We start from the raw sequence: 24,145 nt of genomic DNA on the forward strand, positions 1-24,145 counted from the left end.
TTAAGTAGTGGTGTTACAACAGCCCTCTTGAGTGAGGATGGAAAAATTCCGGTGGAGATGGATAGGTTAAACAGCGATGTTAGGGCAGGGATGAGGGATGTGGACAGCTGTGGAATGAGATGTGATGGGATAGGATCCAACGAAGAGGTAGTTAGATGGGATTTGTATATATATATATATGTATATATATTTATCACAACTTTTTGGCCTATCACATTCTTAGTGGGTGTGTTTAGTCATAATGGCAATTGGTGCGGTTTTTTTTTTTTTTTTCTTGTCTGCCAGTGGTAAAGGTGATGACTTCAGCAGGCTCGCGGTGGAACAAACCAAATGAACGGATTACACAGCAAATATAAATCATTCCTTGCTCTATATTGTATTATTTAACCTCTCACTTTGCAATGTATTAATTGATTCCCCACCCCCCCAACACACACACACACACACAGTACTATATTTCGGTAGACTTCCTCTTTAACTTTTTTATATCACATGACAACTCCCAGTATAGTTATAGATGGTGAATGTCCCTTTCCAATGCCCATTTAAACAAATTGAATATTTAAGCCTTTTAGAACCTCCTAAACTAGTGCTTTCTGGAGCTGCATAGTTCTTCCTGTCTTCTTTATCTCGTTGTCCTCAGACAGTGTGAACTAATTTATTCATGTAATGAAATTGTTCCTGCCCCGCATACGCTCCATGCTTACAAGCAGAGGAAGCATATTCGCAATGCTGAGTGCCTGGTGGGGGACTGTGCAAGTAATGAATCTTACAGGCTAGTCGAGTTAAATGTAAAAGAGCCAAAACCCCAAACACCAACACTTTGCGGAGGTGAACGGTACCTCGCAGCATCTCCATAATCACAATTAATGCGGCGCAAATGACGAAGTGCGGAACATCATCTTTAGGCGCTTGCTGAGGATCAGCCGAGTCTATTAAAGACATTATTGTCAGCTTGTTCTCTATTCCCGTCCCATGCAAATGAATAATATAGACAGGCGGTAAATTTACAGAACCTGATGCAGGGCGTAATAATGTTCATTAGAACTAATCAACTTCTTTGACGACTTCACACAACTCAGCTGGCGTTACGGACGCCGCTGATTAGTGATTTATATGGAAAAGGAAGGTTTAGTAAAAAGTTTATTTCCTATGCTTTATTATGATGCGGTTGATTACACAGCAAACAGAAGAAAAAATAAGGTATAAAATAGGATGTAGGTTGTTGTTTATTAAGTGAAATCAAACCTAACCAAGTAACTTTGAGGTGGAGGCAGTACCATTCGCAAAGGATGCAACATTAGGCTATTGCTGGGGTATCGATCTGTACAGGAGAGTATCCTCACGTCACTCTCTATCTGCTGAAATAGTCTAAGACTAGATGCTCTCCATGGTGCTGAAACTCTGCTGACACTGGCAGCAAATGTTTAAAGAGACTCTGTAACAAATTGTTTATCTTTATTTCTTCTATGCTATAAGTTCCTATGCCTTTTCTAATGTGGTCTGGCTTACTGCAGCTTTTCCTAATTGCACAGTAGCTGTGTTATCTCTGTTATATGATCTAATCTTCTCTCTATAGTCGGCACAGTCAGGCTGAGGCAGTCAGACTGGAATGTGCAGGGCTGCTTGTGATTAGCTAGAAGCTGTACACACCCCCTGCAGGCTCTGTGTGACTAACACACTCTGCTTAGCTGAGCCTATTAGAAGCTGGTTAGTTTGTTTGTAAACACTGCCTAAAACTGGCAATTACAAGCCAGGTTTGCAGCAGAGAATGGCAGAAACAGCACAGAGGGGACCAGGAGCACATAATGAATAGAATGGTATGCTTTTTATTGTAAGAATTTCAGAGTACAGATTCTCTTTAAAGAGAGTCTGAAGTGAGAACAAAACCCGCTTTTTCCCTTATATTCAGCAGCGGCATGTTTGGCCCTGCTAAAATGCCGCTATCTCGCGGTCCCGTGGCAGAACGGGGAGCCTCTCCCCCGCCCTTCTCAGTCTTCCTTCACTGAGAGGGGCGGAGGAGAGGCAGAGATCCGCCGCTGATAGACGCGCTGAGAGGCAGGGCTGCGGCCATTAGCCCTGCCTCCAGGAGCAGCAAAATCTACGACTAAGTTGGTTGTGGATTTTGCAGGGGGGGATCTTGGGGGTAAAGACCCCTCGTTCTGCCGCAGGATAGCAGCGTTTTACCAGGGGCAAACATGCCCCTGCTGAATATAAGGGAGAAAGCGAGTTTTTCAAGAGAGCGACCTTCGCCAGGTCTCCTGTTACCCCGAGTGGAGTCGGGTTTGTGCATCTCCACCTGCCTGCAGTGGTCGGTTGCCCTTCTGCAACTCACCTTTGTGAGTATTATTTAAACACCATTTAATGTATTCATCAATCTCTGTGACGTACTGCACCAGCTGGGCTCCCGTTGTCTCTGTGTTTCTTTCCATAGGGTGCATATAATCACCCTCAGCCTTCTTGTGTTACCAGTGGGTTGAACAGCAATAGAGACCTTTGGCTGTTTGGCAATCTAATCTACCTATCTTTCCCAAATATCCTTAAAAATCTCCAAACTTAGATGAAAGATTATTTTCTCTCTCCTTGTGTTGTTACATGTGGTTCGTCTCCTTCATGTCACTAATGAAGCAGTCACAGCCATATATATTCCTAATCTCACAGTAAAGTCACCAGGATACTCCCCCCTCCAGTAGATCTCCACCGCTGTTCTCATTACACGACAACAGCTTGACTAGAAATACAAATAGCCTGAGGGATTGTGGGTGCGCTGTGTGGCATATGTGATTTTTACTGGTGTAAGACAATGCACTTTATCATTGTCAGCAGAAGAGAATAGTAAGACCAACAAGCCCAAATATTTCATACATAGGGTTAACAGTATCATTGCCAAAACACAAGTAAAGCATGACAGTGGCAGTGCTTGTAATGGGTACATAGGTTGTATGATTGTTGAATAACGTTATTAAAAGATAAGTGTACTCACTGCTTCTTTCACAGGTGGAGATAGCTAGATGGAATTGCCCACTGACATCTTGTATTTCAAGGTGAACGTAGCTGTAATTGTAATTGCTCTATAGTTCTTGGCTGTCAGGGCCCTGTTGATCCTGAAACCAGTGGTTGGTGTGGGCACTCCCAGGGCATGGAGTCTAAGTGACTAGGGGTCTTCATTAGAGCACCCTGCAAGAGATGATGTTATAGTGAGTTTCAGCCTACTTTGCTTCCTGGCAGGCACCGACTTATGACCCCCAGGTTTTCCCTTCCAGTGACTGGAAGGTGAATCCTGCAGTGTGAAAAGGGAAGGACTGACTGTTTGGGATGGACTGGCATGAATGAATGGATAGGATTGACTGGCAGGGCGGACTCAGTAGGATGGGTTGGCAGGACAAACTGGACAGGAGGGCCTGGGAAGACGAACTGGACAGGAGGGACTAGCAGGGAGGACTGTACGGGAGGGACTGGCTGATGAGACTGACGGGACTGGCTGATGAGACTGATGGGACTGGCTGGTAATACTGATGGGACTGGCTGGTGACACTGACGGGACTGGCTGGTGAGACTGACGGAACTGGCTGGTAATACTGATAACACTGGCTGGTGAGACTGACAGTACTGACTGGCAATTCTAACAGACGGAAAAGAAAACATTCCTGGATGCTGCTTGGAACTTTGACTCTGCCCCCACAAATACACCTATGTGTCATGCACCTCTCTGCATAAAATTAAGCAAAAATCAGCACAAAATTAAGTGAAAAGTATGCAAAATTAAGAAATTACAGTTCCGGATTACGTTTACAAACAAAATGAACTATGATTTTTTTTCCCCCGGAATGCCACATTACCATTTTGCATCGTAAATGGGAATTACAGTGTGAAATGAGGATAATGCCAATGCCCAAAGCTCAGCTATATCAGTGAGAGCCAAAAGTACCCAACTCTTTATGGGCCTGATGCAGTAAACTCTGGTAAAGTTGCCATGCACAGGGAGCATACAGCAATTTTACCATTAAGGGTAAGCACTGGCTATTAACCCATTAGCACCACATGCATCACTTGCTTATATAGTAACGTGCAATGTAACAAGCATTACCGTAATAGCGCGCACATTACCAAGGTACTGCACATGGCGCTAAGGGTTAACAGTCGGTGCTTCCCCACTTCTAGTAACGATAAAATGCAGGGAGCTCACAGCAACTTTCCCAGAGTTTACTGCATCGGGGTTTACGTCTGTTGCTGCCAAACCCCTCATTTAATGTTCAGTGGTTTAACTAAGAAGCCGTTGGCCCCGGTGCACATTTTACATTGGGGCCCCCCAATCAATATATACATAACAATTGTTTTGGTGCACCAAATCCAATCAAGGGCAACCACAGTGTCAGAGGTGCAAGAAGGGGATGGGAAATAGAGTGTTAACGATTACAACTATTCAAAGCATCTATAGAAGTGAAAATTATTAGCACAGGATTAATAAAAAGCAAATACTGTGGTTGAGAGAGAGCCACATGGGGCCCCTGTTGCCCAAGGGCCCTGATGCGGTCGCAACCTCTGCAACCCCTATTGCTACGCCACTGTTAACATTGCTTTATGGTGGTGCCAAAACTCGCAGTGCCCAAATTATCCATTTCATGCACAGAGAGAAATAAGAACTTTAAATAGCGGGATAAGGATGGTACCAGGGATGAGTGAAAGTGTATGGAAGAGAAGAGCGCTGGGACGAAGAAATGAGAAAAGGCAAACACTTCTTTAAGGCCTGACAGGTTATGTTCCCAATCAGTCTCTATGCCCCAATCTAGTGCCGCAGCTCTGAGCTCGGCCCACGTCTTCACCGATAGACAAGTCCCCGCTTGAACAGGACACCAAATATGTCTCCTGACTTTGGTTACCCCCGAGGTCTTAACGTGTAAGGCATACAAACTGAAGTAGAGAGAACAATAACCTGCCAGGACCCCACTAAGGCTTGTAACGCAGTTCAGATAGCTCATAAATATCACACAGGGCAATTACCATGATTCAGGAGGATGGGGCCCTCCACGTCGATTGCCAGTAATGACAGATGTATGAGTATCAGGCAGTGAGGGATCCATCAGATTTGAGAGAGTTCATACAAGTCCACATGCAACGTTATTCAACAGGCAGTGAATGCTCCAGGCAAGGAGAGAGTTCATGCAAGGATCACATGTAAGGTTATTCAATATGCAAGGATTAGTTCAGGCTTACTTAGATTGCAGCAAGCAAGAGTATCCAAAAAACTAGGCAGAGGTCAGTCCAGGCAGCAGACAAGGGTTATCCAGGAAACAAGGCAAAGGTCAGTCCAGGAAGCAGGCAAGGGTTATCCAGGAAACAAGGCAGAGGTCAGTCCAGGCAGCTGGCAAGGGTTATCCAGGAAACAAGGCAGAGGTTGGTCCAGGCAGCAAGCAAAGATTAACCAGGAAACAAAGCAAGGGTTAATCACAGCAGACAGGAATAGTCAATACAAGCCAAAGGTCAAGATCCGGGAATATCAACAAGTGAGTGCGTACCCAGCAACTAGCCAAAGATATGCTTATTACGGGCAATGACTGGGGGCACTCTGCAGGTTTAAATACAACTTTCAACCAATCAGTGGCCAGCCACATTCTGCACATCCAATCACACAGCGCTCAGCCTACCTAGGGTTCTGCTGTAATGTCAGCTGACATCGTGCTGTCAGCTGACCGGAGTCAGCTGACTATTGCTTACATTTGCAGAGGGCGTATTGCGAACACGTCCACCACCTATCAGCATTTGTGGTTAGTGTTTCAGCAGTGACGTCATCAGTGGGGAACAAGCGCCGAGATCCAGAAGCGATGGATTCTGCCCGCATCTCGGCGGAAACTTCAATAGTAGACAAGTTCCTTTTAACTTCCTTTTGGGTGGTAAAATCGGGTGAACAGAATTGAAAAGACAGCAGAGAAATATTTATTTTGCTAGAGTAGACTTTTTAATTGGAAGACTTGATGTGGTTGGGTTAGTAATGTCTCTGCTCTTTCACAAATAATATAAATACAGCCTTGGCTACTCGCATTATCCTTAAGTGTCCATTAGACTTCCTAACCATTATTTCGGTTTATAACAACAAGGAAAGAGTCATTAGATGCTTTGATGCTCGTTTCTGAAGCAGCTTTTAGACCAAATGACCAGGAGATACTTAGGAAATGACGAAGGTAACTATTGCACAATGCCCACTCCTCAGACTTCTGCACAATTATGAGTTTTTCTACAGCAATTAGCATCTTAATGTTAAAGGAACAACATTGTCATTAAATGTATCCTTGAAGAGTATTGACCTGTCACCAAGACCTTTATCAGAGAAACTTCCCTCACCAAAATCTCTCATTTACTTTCTTTAATTTTTTAATACTATACAAATGGTCAAAGGTTGTACAAACACACCATCGGCCTAATTCAGTAACATGTTGCACTGATAAATTTTACTGAGAGTCACGCACATTTTGTAATGCATGTTACTTAACCCTCCTGGCGGTCTATTAAAAACCGCCAGGGGGCAGCGCAGCCGTTTTTTTGATTTTTTTTTTTAAATCATGTAGCGAGCCTAGGGCATCCCCCCAGCCCCGCCGATCGCCTCCGGCGATAGGCGATCAGGAAATCCCGTTCAAAGAACGGGATTTCCTGGAGGGCTTCCCCCGACAGGGCGGGATGACGTCACCGACGTCATGGACGTCGTGACGTCTAAGGGAGTCCCGATCCACCCCTTGCCGCTGCCTGGCGCTGATAGGCCAGGCAGCGCAGGGGTCTAGGGGGGGGGCTGTCTTGCGATGCGGATAGCGGCAATCGAGCGCGGGGCGGCGGCGATCGAACTGCTGACGCAGCTAGCAAAGTGCTAGCTGCGTTCAGCAAAAAAAAAAAATTATTCGAATCGGCCCAGCAGGGCCTGAGAAAACCTCCTGCGCGGCTTTACCGCCAGGAAGGTTAAACAGCATAAGTGCGCTGTGCGAAGTATACATTGTCCATGTTACGCGCATCATTGGCACACGTGGCACACCTTATATGGGTAGTAGTGTGTGCACAATACAATATTTGCATAGCGGATTTATGCTTTTTGCGTGATACACATTATGCCATTTGTGTCACTCAAGCGAACATTGATGTTAGTGAATCAGAATCAATACTGAAGAGTATCTGTAGTACACAGGGTCGGACTGGGCCACTGTAGTACAGTTTTTTCCCTCGGTGGGCCCCACCTCCAGGTCTCTGGTGGGCCCCCCCCCTCCTTGTCTGACAGAGCTCCAATTGCTGCCTGCAGTACAAACATTTTCTTCTCAGTGCTGTAATCACTCATGCTGAGAGCAGTGGAGTAGCTAAGGAGCTGTAGGCCTCAAAGCAAGTCTTACAATGGGGCCCCCCAAGCACGCTATACATAACAATTGATGCAGTTCACCAAAACCTGCCAATGGCAGCTACAGTGTCAGAGGTGCAAGAAGGGGATGGGAAATAGCTTGTTAATGATTACCACTGTTCAAAGTATCTATAGAAGTGATTATTATGAGCACAGGACCAATAGAGAGGCAGGGCCGTATCTATTAAGAGGCACCCGTGGGCCGGTGCCATGGGCCGGTCCTCGGGGGGGGGGGGGGGCGGCCACCTATAGTTCATTTATTTTTTTTTTATTTTTTTTTTCTTATTTCTTCATAAAAAAAAATATTTTTTTTTGTTGGGAAGGGGGGGGGGGGGGGGGGGGGGTTTGGGGCGGGGAGCGGGGGGAGCGGCGGATAGCGCACCTACAAATGGAGGGGAACTCCCTCACCCCCGCCCTCAAGCAGAGTGGCAGCGGCCGGCCAGGACGTGATCCTGAACTCTGCATGCCGCCGCCTGGTCTAGTGACGTCACTAGACCAGGCGGCGGCATGCAGAGTTCAGGATCACGTCCTGGCCGGCCGGCAGCTGCTGCCACTCTGCTGGAGGGCGGGAGCCAGGCGGGAGCGAGTCGGTAAAAGCCCGGGAGACACGAAGGAGCCGCTGGCAAGAAGACTTGAGTCTCCGCTGGTGCTGCAGCCCAGCTACCCAGCCAGGAGCCAGCTCGACCAGCCAGGTAGGTACCCAGCCAGCCCGCTGCCCAGCCAGGTACCCAGCCAGCCCATTGCCCAGCCAGGTACCCAGCCAGCCAGGTACCCAGCCAGCCCTGGGTGGTTTTGCCTTTAACCACTTTCCCCACTGCTACAGTATATCTACGTCAGCTGTGGCCACAGCCACGTAGATATACTGACCTGGTTGCAGCCCTGCTGTGCACGGTCGGGTGCGCTTCAGAGTGCACCCTCCGGCACTGTCAGCTGCATTACTAATTGGTGGAAGGGAACATGTTCCCTTTTGGCCAATTAGTCCACCCCCTCCCATGAACAATCGCTGCAGTAGTGAACTGCAGCGATCCTTCATCTGTCCCCCTCGGCGCACAAATAGTTTAAAAAATGCACAAGCAAGCAGCCTCACTCACCTTACCTCGGTCCTGCGACTATCCTGAAGCCTGATCCTCCAATCACCGCTCTGCAGTCAGCCGCATATTGCCTTAAACCCGGGTCCCGGCTTGATGACGTCAGGGGGCTGCCTGGTGGGAGGCATCTGGCTTTGGATTCTTGGGGGGAGGGGAGGGATATGCAAAAGGGGCGTATTCAGGGTTACTGGGGGACATCTTAGTAACAAAGAGGAGGGGGAGTTTACAAATTGTGCACATCTGGGCACCTGGGGGGGGGGGGGGCATAACTTGATACTGGGGCACATTTGGCTATAATGGGGGGCAGCACTAATCCTGGGGTACATCTGGCTATAATGGGGTAATCCTGATCCCGGGGACACATCTGGCTATAAAGAGGGGCACTATTCCTGGGGGTGCATCTGTCAATCTATTCTGGGGGTAGCAAACACAGACATCTGGCTATGCTGGGGGGGCTGATATTGGGGACACATCTGGCTATACTGGGGGGGGGGGGTGTGATACTGGGGACACATCTGGATATCTATACTGGGGCGACTTTAACTGGTGGCACAGTTTTTATGTCAATCGCACTTTTTATTTTTAAACAGAAATTGGTCAAAATTGAGAAATAATGCATTTTTTTATTCCCCCCACCCCCTTTTTCCCATTAAAATGCATAGAGAGGAACATTTTATTTTGGACCAAATACCCCCCAATGAAAGCTTAGTTTGTCTTGAAAAAAACAATATATATAGCTCATTTAAGTGGCACGAGTACAGGTGAAGTTATTAGTGATTAAACAGGGACACCGCTAAAGCATAAGAACTGCTCTGGTCAATAAGGGGAAAACAATGTCTGGATGCAAAGTGGTTAAAGGATACCCGAGGTGACATGTGACATGATGAGATAGACATGTGTATGTACATTGCCTAGCACACTAGTAATAACTATGCTGTGTTCTTTTTTGTTTGTTTGTTTCTCTGCTTGAAAGGTTTAAAAATCAGGTATTTAAGTCAGGACTGGGTCAAACTACAGTGTAACCCTCAGTGATAAGGAATTACAGTTATAAAACATTTTCCTAGCAGAAAATGGTTTCTCAGAGCATTTCTATAGCATTTTTATTTAAAAAGAAGATCCAAAGGGGTTAAAAAAACAAAGAATGTACTTACCTGGGGCTTCCTCTAGCCCCTGGCAGCCGTCCTGTGCCCTCGCCGCAGCTCTGGTGGCTCCCGCTCCCCTCCAGTGCAGATGCCGACCTCACCAGTTGACATCTACTGCGCTTCAGCGTGAGGCTCACAGAGTCGCACTGACGTAATCCAGACTGAACTAGGTACCTATCTATCTAACCTGTACTGCAGGGCACCTACCTATCTAATCTATACTGCAGGCACCTATCTACCTAACTAATCTATACTGTGGGGCACCTACCTACCTGTTTAATCTATACTGTGGGGCACCTACCTATCTAATCTGTACTGCGGGGCACCTACCTATCTAATCTGTACTGCAGGCACCTATCTAAGCTATACTGTGGGGCACCTACCTATGTAATCTATACTGCAGGCATCTATCTAATCTATACTGCGGAGTACCTACCTAACTAATCTATACTGCAGGCACCTATAATCTACAGGGTGGGCCATTTATATGGATTCACCTTAATAAAATGGGAATGGTTGGTGATATTAACTTCCTGTTTGTGGCACATTAGTATATGTGAGGGGGGAAACTTTTCAAGATGGGTGATGACCATGGCGACCATTTTAAAGTCGGCCATTTGGAATCCAATTTTAGTTTTTTCAATAGGAAGAGGGTCATGTGACATCATACTTATTGGGAATTTCACAAGAAAAACAATGGTGTGCTTGGTTTTAACGTAACTTTATTCTTTCATGAGTTATTAACAAGTTTCTCTTTGTTTACAGCCATCATTGACATGTTGCCGAGGTTAACACGTGAGGAGCAGATAGAAATTGTGTTGATGTCTGGTGAAAGCAGTAACCGGCTCATTGCAGCAGATTTCAATGCAAGACACCCTACGAAACCACCCATCACCCATGCTACAGTTAGCAACTGCTTGCTATGTTTCGTGAAACTGGTTCAGTGTTGAATTTGCCAAAATGTGGACGCATGAAATCTGTCACTAATGAAGAAACATCAGTGGCTGTCCTAGCTTCATTCAGCAAGAGCCCACAGTGTAGCACTCGCCACATGTGACTGGAGAGTGGCATTAATTGAACATCCCTTCGGCGGATATTAGCTACTCACAAATTGCACCCTTACAAACTCCAGCTACTGCAGCATCTCAACAAGGATGACCCAGATCGGCGCACTTCATTTGCAGAATTGGCAAAACTAGAATTGGAACAAGACACTCAGTTTATGCAGAAGATTTTGTTCAGTGATGAGGCAACCTTTTATGTGAATGGTGAAGTTAACAAACAAAACCACCGCTATTGGTCTGACACTAACCCACATGGGATAGATCCCCCCAAGATTGTTGGAACATAAAAATTGATGGTATGGTGTGGTATATGGGGTACAAAGATAGTGGGGCCATTCTTCATGCACTGAAGCTGGCACGTTCCCTGAGTTTTTCCAGCAAGATGATGCACCACCACATTATGGGTGTCAGGTCCGAGCATTCCTAGATAAACAGTTTCCTGGACAGTGGATTGGTCGTCGTGGGCCAGTTGAAGGTCCCCCAATGTCTCCTGATCTGACCCCCTTAGACTTTTATCTTTGGGGTCATCTGAAGGCAATTGTCTATGTTGTGATAATGCGAGATGTGCAGCATCTGTAACTATGGATACTGGAAGTCTGTGCTAGTATTTCTCCTGCGGTGTTGCTATCAGTGTGTGAAGAGTGGGAGAAGAGGGTTGCATTGACAATCCAACACAATGGGCAGCACATTGAACACATTTTATAAGTGGTCAGAAACTTGTAAGTAACTCATTAAATAAGTTACGTTAAAACCAAGCACACCATTGTTTTTCTTGTGAAATTCCCAATAAATTTGATGTGTCACATGACCCTCTTCCTATTGAAAAAAACAAAAGTTGGATTCAAAATGGTTGACTTCAAAATGGCCGCCATGATCACCACCCATCTTGCAAAGTTTCTCCCCTCACATATACTAATGTGCCACAAACAGGAAGTTAATATCACCAACTATTCTCATTTTAGTACCCATAAAATTGGCCCACCCTGTATACTGCGGGGCACATATCTAATCTGTACTGCAGGCACCTATCTAATCTATACTGCAGTCTATATCACCGGAGTGATAAGGAATTACTGCAGGGCACCTACCTAACTAATCCACTATGCCATCGTTAGGAAAATTGATATATTGTAATGACCACTTCATTAGGTAGGTTTTGCTAATACTGAGCTTGACCCATTCTTGCGTTCAGAACTTCCTCATTTGATAATGGCGATTACCTTTAGGGTCACTTTGCTAGCTGTGTTTCAGGAGGAAATGCAGGCCCACTTGAGATACAGTGCAACACTCACTCCCTTTCCCAAACTTCGGCCGCAGCACAGCATGAAACCCCCCCAACACACACACACAAAAATTGAGTGATCGGGGGGGGGGGGGGGGGAGGGATCGTGCCTGTGAATACTCTGCACCGGGTATCAAGTACCCTAGCCACGCCACTGCCTGTACCTACACAGACATCTGAGCTAGGCAAAAACAAGGTGGAAAAAACTCCAGGTCCCAAACACCCCATGAACTGCACCAACCTACCAGGCTAGACTGGACCATACTGCACACCTTCAGGGAGGAAAACAAGGTGCATTAGGTAGGAAAAAGGGAAGACAAACAAGAAAAAGCCAGAATCCACTGGCCATGGCTGCCAATTAAGGCGCCATCATCCTGAACGGCAGTATAACAGTTTTCAAAAACAAAGCGGAGCACAGCCGGTGTGAAAGGGCCCCAAGGCTTTCAGTTCTGACTAGATCTAGTCAGATCTGAAAGGAATTGTTGTTTGAAGAAAATGGTGAGCTTCTGAGAGGAACTGACAGCGAGATAAGTATGTAATATTCATTAGCAGGTACATCATGTGTTTATCAGGGCCGGATTTGTACTCTTTACCGCCCAAGGCCACTGTCACCAGCCACCCCGTTAAGTATAGGTAGTGAAATTACCACCCCCCCTTCCCTCAAGTATAGGTAGCTGGATGTCCCCTCCCCCCTTCCCTCTAGTATAGGTAACCAGATGACCCCTCCCCCCTTTCCCTCCATTATAAGTAGCCAGATGACTCCATTAATCCCTCCTTCTCCCATCCCCCTTTCAGTATAGGTAGTCAGCTTGCCTTCCCACCGCAGCAGCCATCACCTTGTCTCCAGTGTAGAAGCTTCCTCTTACTATCCATCTCCAATACTGCCAAAGTCCATAGCCGCTGGCCACAATGCAAGCTAGTGGCTAGCAGCAGAGTACTGTGGTCAGGTGCTCGCCTGATCTCCCTGCATTGCAGCATTTGCAAGCTTGCAAATGCTGCACCAGTTTACCCTGTTGCTTTGGTGCCCTTGCTCCTGTGGTGCACTAGGCCATGGCCTAGGTGGCCTTGGCCTAAATCCGACCCTGGTGTTTATGTTAATTAATTTTACTTGGATCAGGTTTCCTTTAAGAAATCAGGAATCCTCTACACCATTTTACTCTTGCACTCTCACCATATCATTCATACTACTCTTTTGTGAGAATTCTGGGTATCTCCTTGGCACACAAACAACACATTTTCAGTTTATTTGTCATGACGTGTTGCGTTCATTCGAATGAAATGCCAAAGGAATTAAAAAGTTCATGTAAATAAGCTTTCTGTCTTCTTTTTGCAACATTGACATCCATAACCACAGCGTATGGGCCTTCTGAACCAGGGTTGCTTGTAAACGACACCAGTGCGAATCTACGCGTCGTAGTCCGCAACTACGCTTCGTAGTTCATAGACGAAGTTTAAAAACTACGCGTACGTATTTCCGCGTAGTCGTAGTACCGCTATGCAAAGCTTTGCCTGCTACGCGTAGTTGACATATGTATTGCGAAATCAACTACGCGTGCGGTAACTGCGTCTATACGGATCATTGCGCATGCGCAGAAATGTTATTGCCCTTTTATACGTATACAATTCCGCATTGGAAGTTGGAATGTATGCATATATTAGTTCACCCATGCGCATAGTTAGCGGATTATTGCGGAAATAAGCATAATCGTCTGCATAAACTACGCTTCGCACTACGCGAAGCTTCCGTTTTATAACGCGTAGTCTACGAAATGCAAACGTAGCGAAGTTTCTGATTTCGTAGCCGTAGTTTGCGAAGCGTAATTGCGGAAAACTACGCGTAGTTCCAGAATAGCAAAGTTGGCTGACTACGACCATCCCTATTCTGAATGCACTTTGTCATTTGCACGCATGCAGCTGACCTCAAAGCATTTCCACCATCAAAATATAGCAGCATGGCTAATCGTTTGGTCACCGTACGCTTGCTGTAACATTTCAAGAGTTTCATTAACACTCTCCCCAAGCTGGAAGCACAATCCAATCCCACACCTCTGCTGTCCTCTCACAGGAACATCTTCCTCATCTGCCAGGGTGATGCGTACAAGGTGCTTCCACTGTGACCGAGCCCTGAAGGATATGGCAGTCCAGCTGCAGTCTGAGACAGATCGATGATCTCCATTCACAAACACCTGCACGGTATTCCCACGTCTACCTCCCTGAAAGAGTAACAGGGACAGTTTTATTACTTTTCATCCGGCCCTCGCATTCCTAATTTCCTCTTTAAAGAGGAACTATAGTGAAAACAACGTAGTGAATAAAATCACTTATTCTTTTTACCATAATCATTTATAAACCACTTAGGGCTTGATTTACTAAGAGGTGCTAACCCAGGGGCGCTTCTAGCCATCTTGGCACTCCAGGCGAGAAAACCTGTGGTGCCCCCCTCCCCCTCCCATGGTGCCCCGACACGCTCCCCCATCCTCCCCCTTGTGGTGCCTCCCTATGAAAATAATCGTGATGCGGCTGTGTTTCACGGCAAAATAATCGTAATTCAGCTGCCACCCTGCTTTGCATGCCACAGACCCCACGGGCTGAGTCCTAGGTTTGAACATTGGTTAGGGCAAAATCTGCATGGAGTTACTATCTTCCCCAGGAATTCATTTAGGCACTTCATATTCCCCAACATCCCTAAAACACACTAACAAGTCAACTGGTTTCTTCCAAAACAATCCTATATTGAAAATATTAGACTTGAACTATGGTGGGATTAGATTGTGAGCTCCTCTGAGGACAGTCAGTGACATGACTATGTACTGTGTAATGTGCTGCAGAAGATGTCAGTGCTATATAAATACATAATAATAATATGGTAGGACATTAGACTATGACTATGGTTGGATTAGAGTGTGAGCTCCTCTGAGGACAGTCAGTGGCATGACTATGTACTCTGTAATGTGCTGCAGAAGATGGCAGTGCTATATAAATACATAATAATAATAATAATATGGTAGGACATTATACTATGACTATGGTAGGATTAGATTGTGAGCTTCTCTGAGGACAGTCAGTGACATGACTATGTACTCTGTAATGTGCTGCAGGAGATGTCAGTGCTATATAAATACATAATAATAATATGGAAGGAAGTTAGACTATGACTATGGCAGGATTAGAGTGTGAGCTCCTCTGAGGACAGTCGGTGACATGGCTATGTAGTCTGTAAAGTGCTGCAGGAGATGTCAGTGCTATAGAAATACTTAATTATCATTTGTATATCAATTATCCATTATTGTTACTTTGTAAGAACCTTATAAACCACTGGGAGATCTACAATTACCAGCATTTCTTTGTGAAGATGAACTATAATTCCATACATGACACATACATAATCACAGTAGGACATGCTGGTACCTGTAGTTCCCCAGTGTGCACTGCAGTCTATGATTTGGTCAAAGAATAGGCAGCCTGAGCATACAGCAAGTCACTCTATTCACATCCTAATGACCTGGTCTCCTGCTGTGCTTCCCCCTCCCTGAGCTGCAGCCAGCCAGAATTTAACCTTTTGTGTGCTCAATCAGTGACTAATGCTGGGAATACACGTTAAGTTTTTACTTTAGATAGATGAGTTCGATAGATAAATTCCAACCTGTTGGATCTGGTCGATTCTACTTTCGTTTCGATTCTCCTCATTCAAGTGAATGTAATTGATAAGAAAAGATAAGGAATCGAGAGGGGAATCGAGCAGTGAATCGAGAGTAGAATCGATCGAAAGCGAAAACAACGGCAAAAACGAACGCAAAAACGCATCGTGTATTCCCAGCATAAAGCTTTTCATTTAGCTATCGGTAGTTGTCCTGCTATTCACACAGTACCTTATCAGTCTGGAAGCAATCACATTCAGGTGATCGGGTCTGGTGAGGAAATACAAATGTCCCTAGTGCTGCAAAGTCAGTGCCCAGTAACGTAACTGTCTGGGGATTGATTTTCTCTAGCTGGAGCTCTGCACTCCTGGCATGTCTTGCATGCCTTGTTATTACCTCCTCCAAGGCTCCAACAGACATGCTCTTCTGCTGTTTACTTTTCCTCTTTGGCACAGGGAGGGGCGGGAGCCTCCAGCAGTCACACAGACACACTCTAGATCTGGAGATAACACTAACATTAGGGAATGCCATACAAAGTGTTGTAGACAAAAGGTTTGTAGATTCCTTATTTGAGTCTGAGCAGCAAAGGCTTTCGTTAGAACTTTTTATCTCCGTTCCCTAAGTTTTAAGTCTCTAAGGACAGGAAAAATAAACTTTTTTTTTCCCTGAAAGCGCCTGCCATAAATCTGGCGCTCTAGGCAATTAGCTGGTCAGCTGGTCTCAAGGAGCGCCTCTGTGCTAACCTACTTAGCACGTCTAAAGTCTTAAGGCGCGCTAACCAGGGTGCTAAGTAGGTTAGCACCAGTTTTCCCAATCAGATCGTGCGCTAAGTACCACGCGCAAAGTTTTGCGCGCGCAAACTCCTATGCGCGCGCTAAGTTCCATAGGCTTTAGTGGGCACTTCGAGCGGAGCGCCCTGCGCTCTGTGCAGTGCGCACGCAAAACTTTGCGCGGGGTACTTTGCGCACGATCACTACTTCTCACATTTCAACTGAGTTTAGACGTGCTAAGGGCCAGTGCTAAAGTTAGCACCGTTTTGTAAATTAAGCCCTTAGTCGGTGTTTGCCCAGTGTAAAATCCTTCCTTACCCCGATTTACATACACATTTTTTATCACAAGTGGCCACTACCTAAAGTGTACCAGAGACGAAGAAACAAAACGTTTTATATACCTGGGGCTTCCTCCAGCCCCCTTCACGCTGATTACTCCCTTTTCCTGTTCCTCCGCTGCCTGCAGCCTCCGCAATATGGCCCGGTAAATTGGCAAGTCGGGGCCAGTTGGTGCAGGCGCAGTGCGGCCAAGCGCGTTCCCCTGTCTTGCTCCCACGGCTGGGAGTGTTCTGCATTTGTGCAGTAGTACTACACAGGCACAGAGCGCCTGGGGACAGGGATGCAAAGGGGGAGCAGGCACGGCCGGGCCACGCCATGTGCAGTAGGACCCCGACTCCCGCAGTTACCGGGCTGGATTGCAGAGACAGCAGGTAGCAGAGGAGTGCGGCGAGGGACTAATCAGCGCAAAGGGAGCCGGAGCAAGCCCCAGGTATGTATTATACTTTTTTTTCCCTTCGTCTCTGGTACACTTTAAAGAGGAACTCCAGTGAATAATAATGTAATTTAAAAAAAGTGCTTCATTTTTACAATATTATGATTTAGGCAGTGTTTGCCCATTGTAAAATCTTTTAAATCCCTGATTTACATTCTGACATTTATTACATGTTGACATTTTTACTGTTGGCAAGTGATGTAGCTGCTGCATGCTTTTTTGGCAGTTGGGAACAGCTGTAAACAGCTATTTCCCACAATGCAGCAAGGTTCACAGACAGGAAACTGCCAAGAGTACGTACTTTTGTTGTATTTTGTGGGAGGGGTTTCACCACAATATCAGCCATACAGCGCCCCCTGATGGTCTGTTTGTGAAAAGGAATAGATTTCTCATGTAAAAGGAGGTATCTGCTACTGATTGGGATAAAGTTCAATTCTTGGTTGGAGTTTCTCCTTAAGTAGATATTTTTGCCAGGTGATCTCTGAGGAATGTTTGTGCTGCTTGCTTGGCAGTTGGAAACAGCCATTATTTTCCACAATGCAATGAGGTTCCCAAACAGGAAACTGCGAAGCTTCATTAGTGTTGGGCGAACACCTGGATGTTCGGGTTCGGGCCGAACAGGCCGAACATGGGCCAGATGTTCGGCATGTTCGGCCCGAACGCCGAACTCAATGGAAGTCAATGGGACCCCCGAACATGGGGGCCCTATGGGGTCGCAGGCATAAGGGGGGAGCATGCCCCGGTCGCGGGGGGGGTCGGAAATTCCCCCCACCCCCTCCGCTAGCGCTCCCCCCTCTGCCCGCTTCCCCATAAAAAAAGTTATAGTACCTGGTGCCTGGTAGTGGAGTGAGGAGGAGGAGGAGTCCGAGTAGCAGAGTGGCGTTGAGGCCGGGCAGCGGGCGGTTCAGCGCTAGTACCCTTGTGGTACTTCCGCCCTTTCTCTGACCTCACGTCCTCTGCATACGAGGGTACGCATCACGCGTACCCTCGTATGCGTCATCACGCAGAGGACGTGAGGTCAGAGAAAGGGCGGAAGTACCACAAGGGTACTAGCGCTGAACCGCCCGCTGCCCGGCCTCAACGCCACTCTGCTACTCGGACTCCTCCTCCTCCTCACTCCACTGCCAGCCACCAGGCACCAGGTACTATAACTTTTTTTATGGGGAAGCGGGCAGAGGGGGGAGCGCTAGCGGAGGGGGTGGGGGGAATTTCCGACCCCCCCCGCGACCGGGGCATGCTCCCCCCTTATGCCTGCGACCCCATAGGGGGGCAGTATTCGGCCGAACAGGGCCCTGTTCGGCCGAACAGGGGCCCTGTTCGGCCATGTTCGGCCATGCATTGAACAGTTCGGGCGAACCCCGAACAGTTTGGCCGAACACCACCAGGTGTTCGGCCGAACTCGAACATCACCCGAACAGGGTGATGTTCTGCAGAACCCGAACAGTGGCGAACACTGTTCGCCCAACACTAAGCTTCATTCATACTGGAGAGTTTTACTAGCGTTCTCTGCAGCTTTTTCATTCGCTGGTGATCGCTAGTGTTTGGAAAAACTCTTCTGCAATCAGTGGCGTAGGGATCACTATAGCAGTCATAGCATCTGCTATGGGGCCCATAGCCAAGGGAGGCACAGTGGCAATGGCCAGCAGCGATAATGGGGTCCTTTTAGTGAACCCACTGAGGTGCAGAGTAATGGAAGCAGAGGAAAAGTTATCTACACTGGAGGCTACCTATTACTGGGGGCCCCCTCTGCTACTTATACTGGGGGGACTATTACTGGAAGAAACTCTGACTACCCATACTGTGGGGCTAACTAATACTGGCGGCCCCTCCGCCTACCTACACTGGTGGGGTATTTATTACTGGAAGCCCCTCTGACTGTCCATACTGGGTAGCTCCCAAATATTGGTGGGTACCTTTGGCTATCATTACTGAGAGGGTGCCTAATTCTGGGGGGCCCCTCTGACTACCTAAAACTAGCATGTTTGGAAGGGCACAAAGGTGCATTATTATTTTTGTGGGTGGCCCCTACTAAATTTTTGCTATGGTTTCTAGCTACGCCCCTGACTGCAATGTAATGGGTATGGCTGTGTTCACACTTAGTGATCACCAGCAATTTGCTGAAATCACAAAAGCGTTTCATGCAGCATTTTTTAGCGATTTTGGAGCAATTGCATTTTTAATGTAGTAGAATCGCAAAATGCAATCGCTCTAGAATTGTTTTCCTGTATAGTAATCGCTTTTCAAAATGCTAGTGATTTTGGTAGCACTTTGTGATTCCCAGGGTGAAGGGGAGAAAGCCTTAGGGCTAGATCGCATTAGGGGTTTTATCGTGATCGATTCAATAGGCAAAATCTCACGATTTACCACGGTTTGCGCTTGTGATTCCCGATCAATAGAACGAGAATCACAGCACGATTGTCACCAAACGCTGCATGCAGCACATTTGCGATTTTATGGCAAACGATGCAGCGAGAATGTATCCATAGGGATACATTAGCAGCAGTGCTTTGCTGATTGCCGGCGATCAGCAAAGTGCTGCAAGAGCGCCAAGTGTGAACCAGCCCTTAGGGCCACGGCCCTGACATCACACTGTGGGAGCGGTTTCACTATGATATCAGCCATAGAGATGTCCCTGATAATCTATTTGAGAAAAGGTAAAGATTTCTCATGGGAAAGGGAATATTGGCTAGTACCAGGGATGAGCTCTCACGAGTAGCGAACCACTCAAATTTGTGATAAAAATTAGGCTTAATTGCCTCAGTTGTGTGGCTGGGAGAGAGGGGGTTACCATACCTTCCAACTTTTTGAGATGAGAAAGGGGGACACTTAAGCCACGCCCCTGACACCCCCCTGACCATGCCCCTGACACACCCCTAGTCACGCATACCATAAAGATTTCATAAGAAAAATATGTTGTCTTATAATTAAAACCACACTGGTCCATTCTTTCCTGATTCATTTCCGTTCATATGAACATTTTAAAACTAGTAATATATCAATTTTAAGTATGTAAATAAAGTTTAGAGTCAAGTAAACACATTGTTAGTAGATAAATATATACAGTGGGTTGCAAAAGTATTCGGCCCCCTTGAAGTTTTCCACATTTTGTCACATTACTGCCACAAACATGCATCAATATTATTGGAATTCCATGTGAAAGACCAATACAAAGTGGTGTACATGTGAGAAGTGGATCGAAAATCATACATCATTCCAAACATTTTTTACAGATAAATAACTGCAAAGTGGTGTGTGCATAATTATTCAGCCCCCTGAGTCAATACTTTGTAGAACCACCTTTTGCTGCAATTACAGCTGCCAGTCTTTTAGGGTATGTCTCTACCAGCTTTGCACATCTAGAGACTGAAATCCTTGCCCATTCTTCTTTGCAAAACAGCTCCAGCTCAGTCAGATTAGATGGGCTGCGTTTGTGAACAGCAGTTTTCAGATCTTGCCACAGATTCTCGATTGGATTTAGATCTGGACGTTGACTGGGCCATTCTAACACATAGATACGTTTTGTTTTAAACCATTCCATTGTTGCCCTGGCTTTATGTTTAGGGTCATTGTCCTGCTGGAAGGTGAACCTCCGCCCCAGTCTCAAGTCTTTTGCAGTCTCCAAGAGGTTTTCTTCCAAGTTTGCCCTGTATTTGGCTCCATCCATCTTCCCATCAACTCTGACCAGCTTCCCTGTCCCTGCTGAAGAGAAGCAACCCAAGAGCATGATGCTGCCACCACCATATTTGACAGTCGGGATGGTGTGTTCTGAGTGATGTGCAGTGTTAGTTTTCTGCCACACATAGCGTTTTGCATTTTGGCCAAAAAATACCATTTTGGTCTCATCTGACCAGAGCACCTTCTTCCACATGGTTGCTGTGTCCCCCACATGGCTTGTGGCAAACTGCAGACGGGACTTCTTTTGCTTTCTGTTAACAATGACTTTCTTCTTGCCACTCTTCCATAAAGGCCAACTTTGTACAGTGCATGACTAATAGTTGTCCTATGGACATCGTCTCCCACCTTAGCTGTAGATCTCTGCAGCTCGTCTAGAGTCACCATGGGCCTCTTGACTGCATTTCTGATCAGCGCTTTCCTTGTTCGGCCTGTGAGTTTAGGTGGATGGCCTTATCTTGGTAGGTTTACAGTTGTGCCATACTCCTTCCATTTCTGAATGATCGCTTGAACAGTGTTCCTTGGGATGTTCAAGGCTTTGGAAATCTTTTTGTAGCCTAAGCCTGCTTTAATTTTCTCAATAACTTGATCCCTGACCTGTCTTGGACCTGTCTTGTGTGTTCTTTGCACTTCACGGTGTTGTTACTCCCAGTATTCTCTTAGGCAATCTCTGAGGCCCTCACAGAGCAGCTGTATTTGTACTGACATTAGAATACACATATGTGCACTCTATTTAGTCATTAGCACTCATCAGGCAATGTCTATAGGCAACTGACTGCACACTCAGATCAAAGGGGGCCGAATAATTATGCACACACCACTTTGCAGTTATTTATTTGTAAAAAAAAATGTTTGGAATCATGTATGATTTTCGTTCCACTTCTCATGTGTACACCACTTTGTATTGGTCATTCACGTGGAATTCCAATAAAATTGATTCATGTCTGTGGCAGTAATGTGACAAAATGTGGAAAACTTCAAGGGGGCCGAATACTTTTGCAACCCACTGTATATTTACATAGAAAGAGGGACAAAGTCCTGAAAGAGGGACAAATGAGGAGGAAAGAGCAGTGCCGGGAGAAGGTCCACCATCAACAGCGGCTGAGCTGCCCAAGTGCGCCCCCGCCCCTTCCACACAAGGGCCACAACTATGTCACTGACATGGATTCATGGCCAGTCCCTCCCTGTTATTGTTCCTCTTTACGGGTTGGTGTATATAGTGAGCTTCGCCATAGGACTGCATTCGGCATGCATACAGCAGTAGTAGAGATCACTTGAAGTCTTTCTGTTGCTATGAGTTTTTAGGTAGCCAGGTATAGGTGCCCCCAGTATAGGTAACCAGTTATAGGTGCCCCCTGTATAGGTAGCCAGGCACAGGTATAGGGGCCCCCAGTATAGGAAGCCAGGAATAGGTTCCCCTAATATAGGAAGCCAGGTATAAGTGCTCCCAGATTTCATTCAGACACTACATATTCTCCTACATCCTCAAAACATGCTAATAAGTCAACTGGTTTCAATCCTATAGTGAAAATATTAGTCTATGATTATGGTAGGGATTGTACTGTGAGCTACTCTGGGGACAGTCAGTGACATGACTATGCACTCTGTAATGTGCTGCAGGAGATGTCAGTGCTATATAAATACATAATATGGTAGGACATTAGACTATGACTATGGTAGTATTAGATTGCGAGCTCCTCTGAGGACAGTCAGTGACATGACTATGCACTCTGCAAAGTGCTGCAGGAGATGTCAGTGCTATATAAATACATGATAATAATATGGTAGGACCAGTGGCGGCTCCAGGAATTTTTTTTAGGGGGTGCTATGCAGGTGCTGGACCAATTTCCGGGGGAGCTGACGACCTGCGGCGCGCGAAGCGCGCCGCGGCAAGAAATGGGTGTGGCTACAACCTGCGGTGCGCAGAGCGCGCCGCGGCGAAAAAATGGGCGTGGTCATGACCGGATGAGGGCGGGGCTAACTGTAATTTAAAGTGAACCCAGGGTGAGAGTGATATGGTGGCTGCCATATTTATTTCCTTTTAAACAATACTAGTTGCCTGGCAGCCCTGCTGATCTATTTGGCTGTAGTAGTGAACTGAATTACACCAGAAACAAGCCATGCAGCTAATCTTGTCAGTTCTGACAATATTGTCAGAAACCCCTGACCTGCTGCATGCTTGTTCAGGGTCTATGGTTGAAAGAATAAGAGGCAGAGGACCAGCACGGCAGCCAGGCAACTGGTATTGCTTAAAGGGAGATAAATATGGCAGCCTCAATATTATTCTCACCTCGGGTTCCCTTTAAAAGTGCAACGCAAAGACAGAGGGCCCAAGTTTTGGTGACCCTTTTCCCAGAAAATTCACATAATTGTGCAGGTTTTCTCAAGAAAATACACGTAATGTGAGCAGATTTTAACAAAAAACACGTCCAATGACCCCAATATGCACAATCGTTATCAGATATGGCCCCAATATGCACAATCGTTATCAGATATGGCCCCAATATGCACAATCGTTATCAGATATGGCCCCAATATGCACAATCGGTAGCAGATATGACCCCAATATGCACAATCGGTAGCAGATATGACCCCAATATGCACAATCGGTAGCAGATATGACCCCAATATGCACAATCGGTAGCAGATATGACCCCAATATGCACAATCGGTAGCAGATATGACCCCAATATGCACAATCGGTAGCAGATATGACCCCAATATGCACAATCGGTAGCAGATATGACCCCAATATGCACAATCGGTGGCAGATATGGCCCCAATATGCACAATCGGTGGCAGATATGGCCCCAATATGCACAATCGTTATCAGATATGGCCCCAATATGCACAATCGGTAGCAGATATGGCCCCAATATGCACAATCGGTAGCAGATATGGTCCCAATATGCACAATCGGTGGCAGATATGGTCCCAATATGCACAATCGGTGGCAGATATGGTCCCAATATGCACAATCGGTGGCAGATATGGTCCCAATATGCACAATCGGTGGCAGATATGGTCCCAATATGCACAATCGGTGGCAGATATGGTCCCAATATGCACAATCGGTGGCAGATATGGTCCCAATATGCACAATCGGTGGCAGATATGGTCCCAATATGCACAATCGGTGGCAGATATGGTCCCAATATGCACAATCGGTGGCAGATATGGTCCCAATATGCACAATCGGTGGCAGATATGGTCCCAATATGCACAATCGGTGGCAGATATGGTCCCAATATGCACAATCGGTGGCAGATATGGTCCCAATATGCACAATCGGTGGCAGATATGGTCCCAATATGCACAATCGGTGGCAGATATGGTCCCAATATG

The sequence above is a fragment of the Hyperolius riggenbachi genome, chromosome 10, assembly GCF_040937935.1.
Source record: "Hyperolius riggenbachi isolate aHypRig1 chromosome 10, aHypRig1.pri, whole genome shotgun sequence".
NCBI lineage: Eukaryota > Metazoa > Chordata > Amphibia > Anura > Hyperoliidae > Hyperolius > Hyperolius riggenbachi.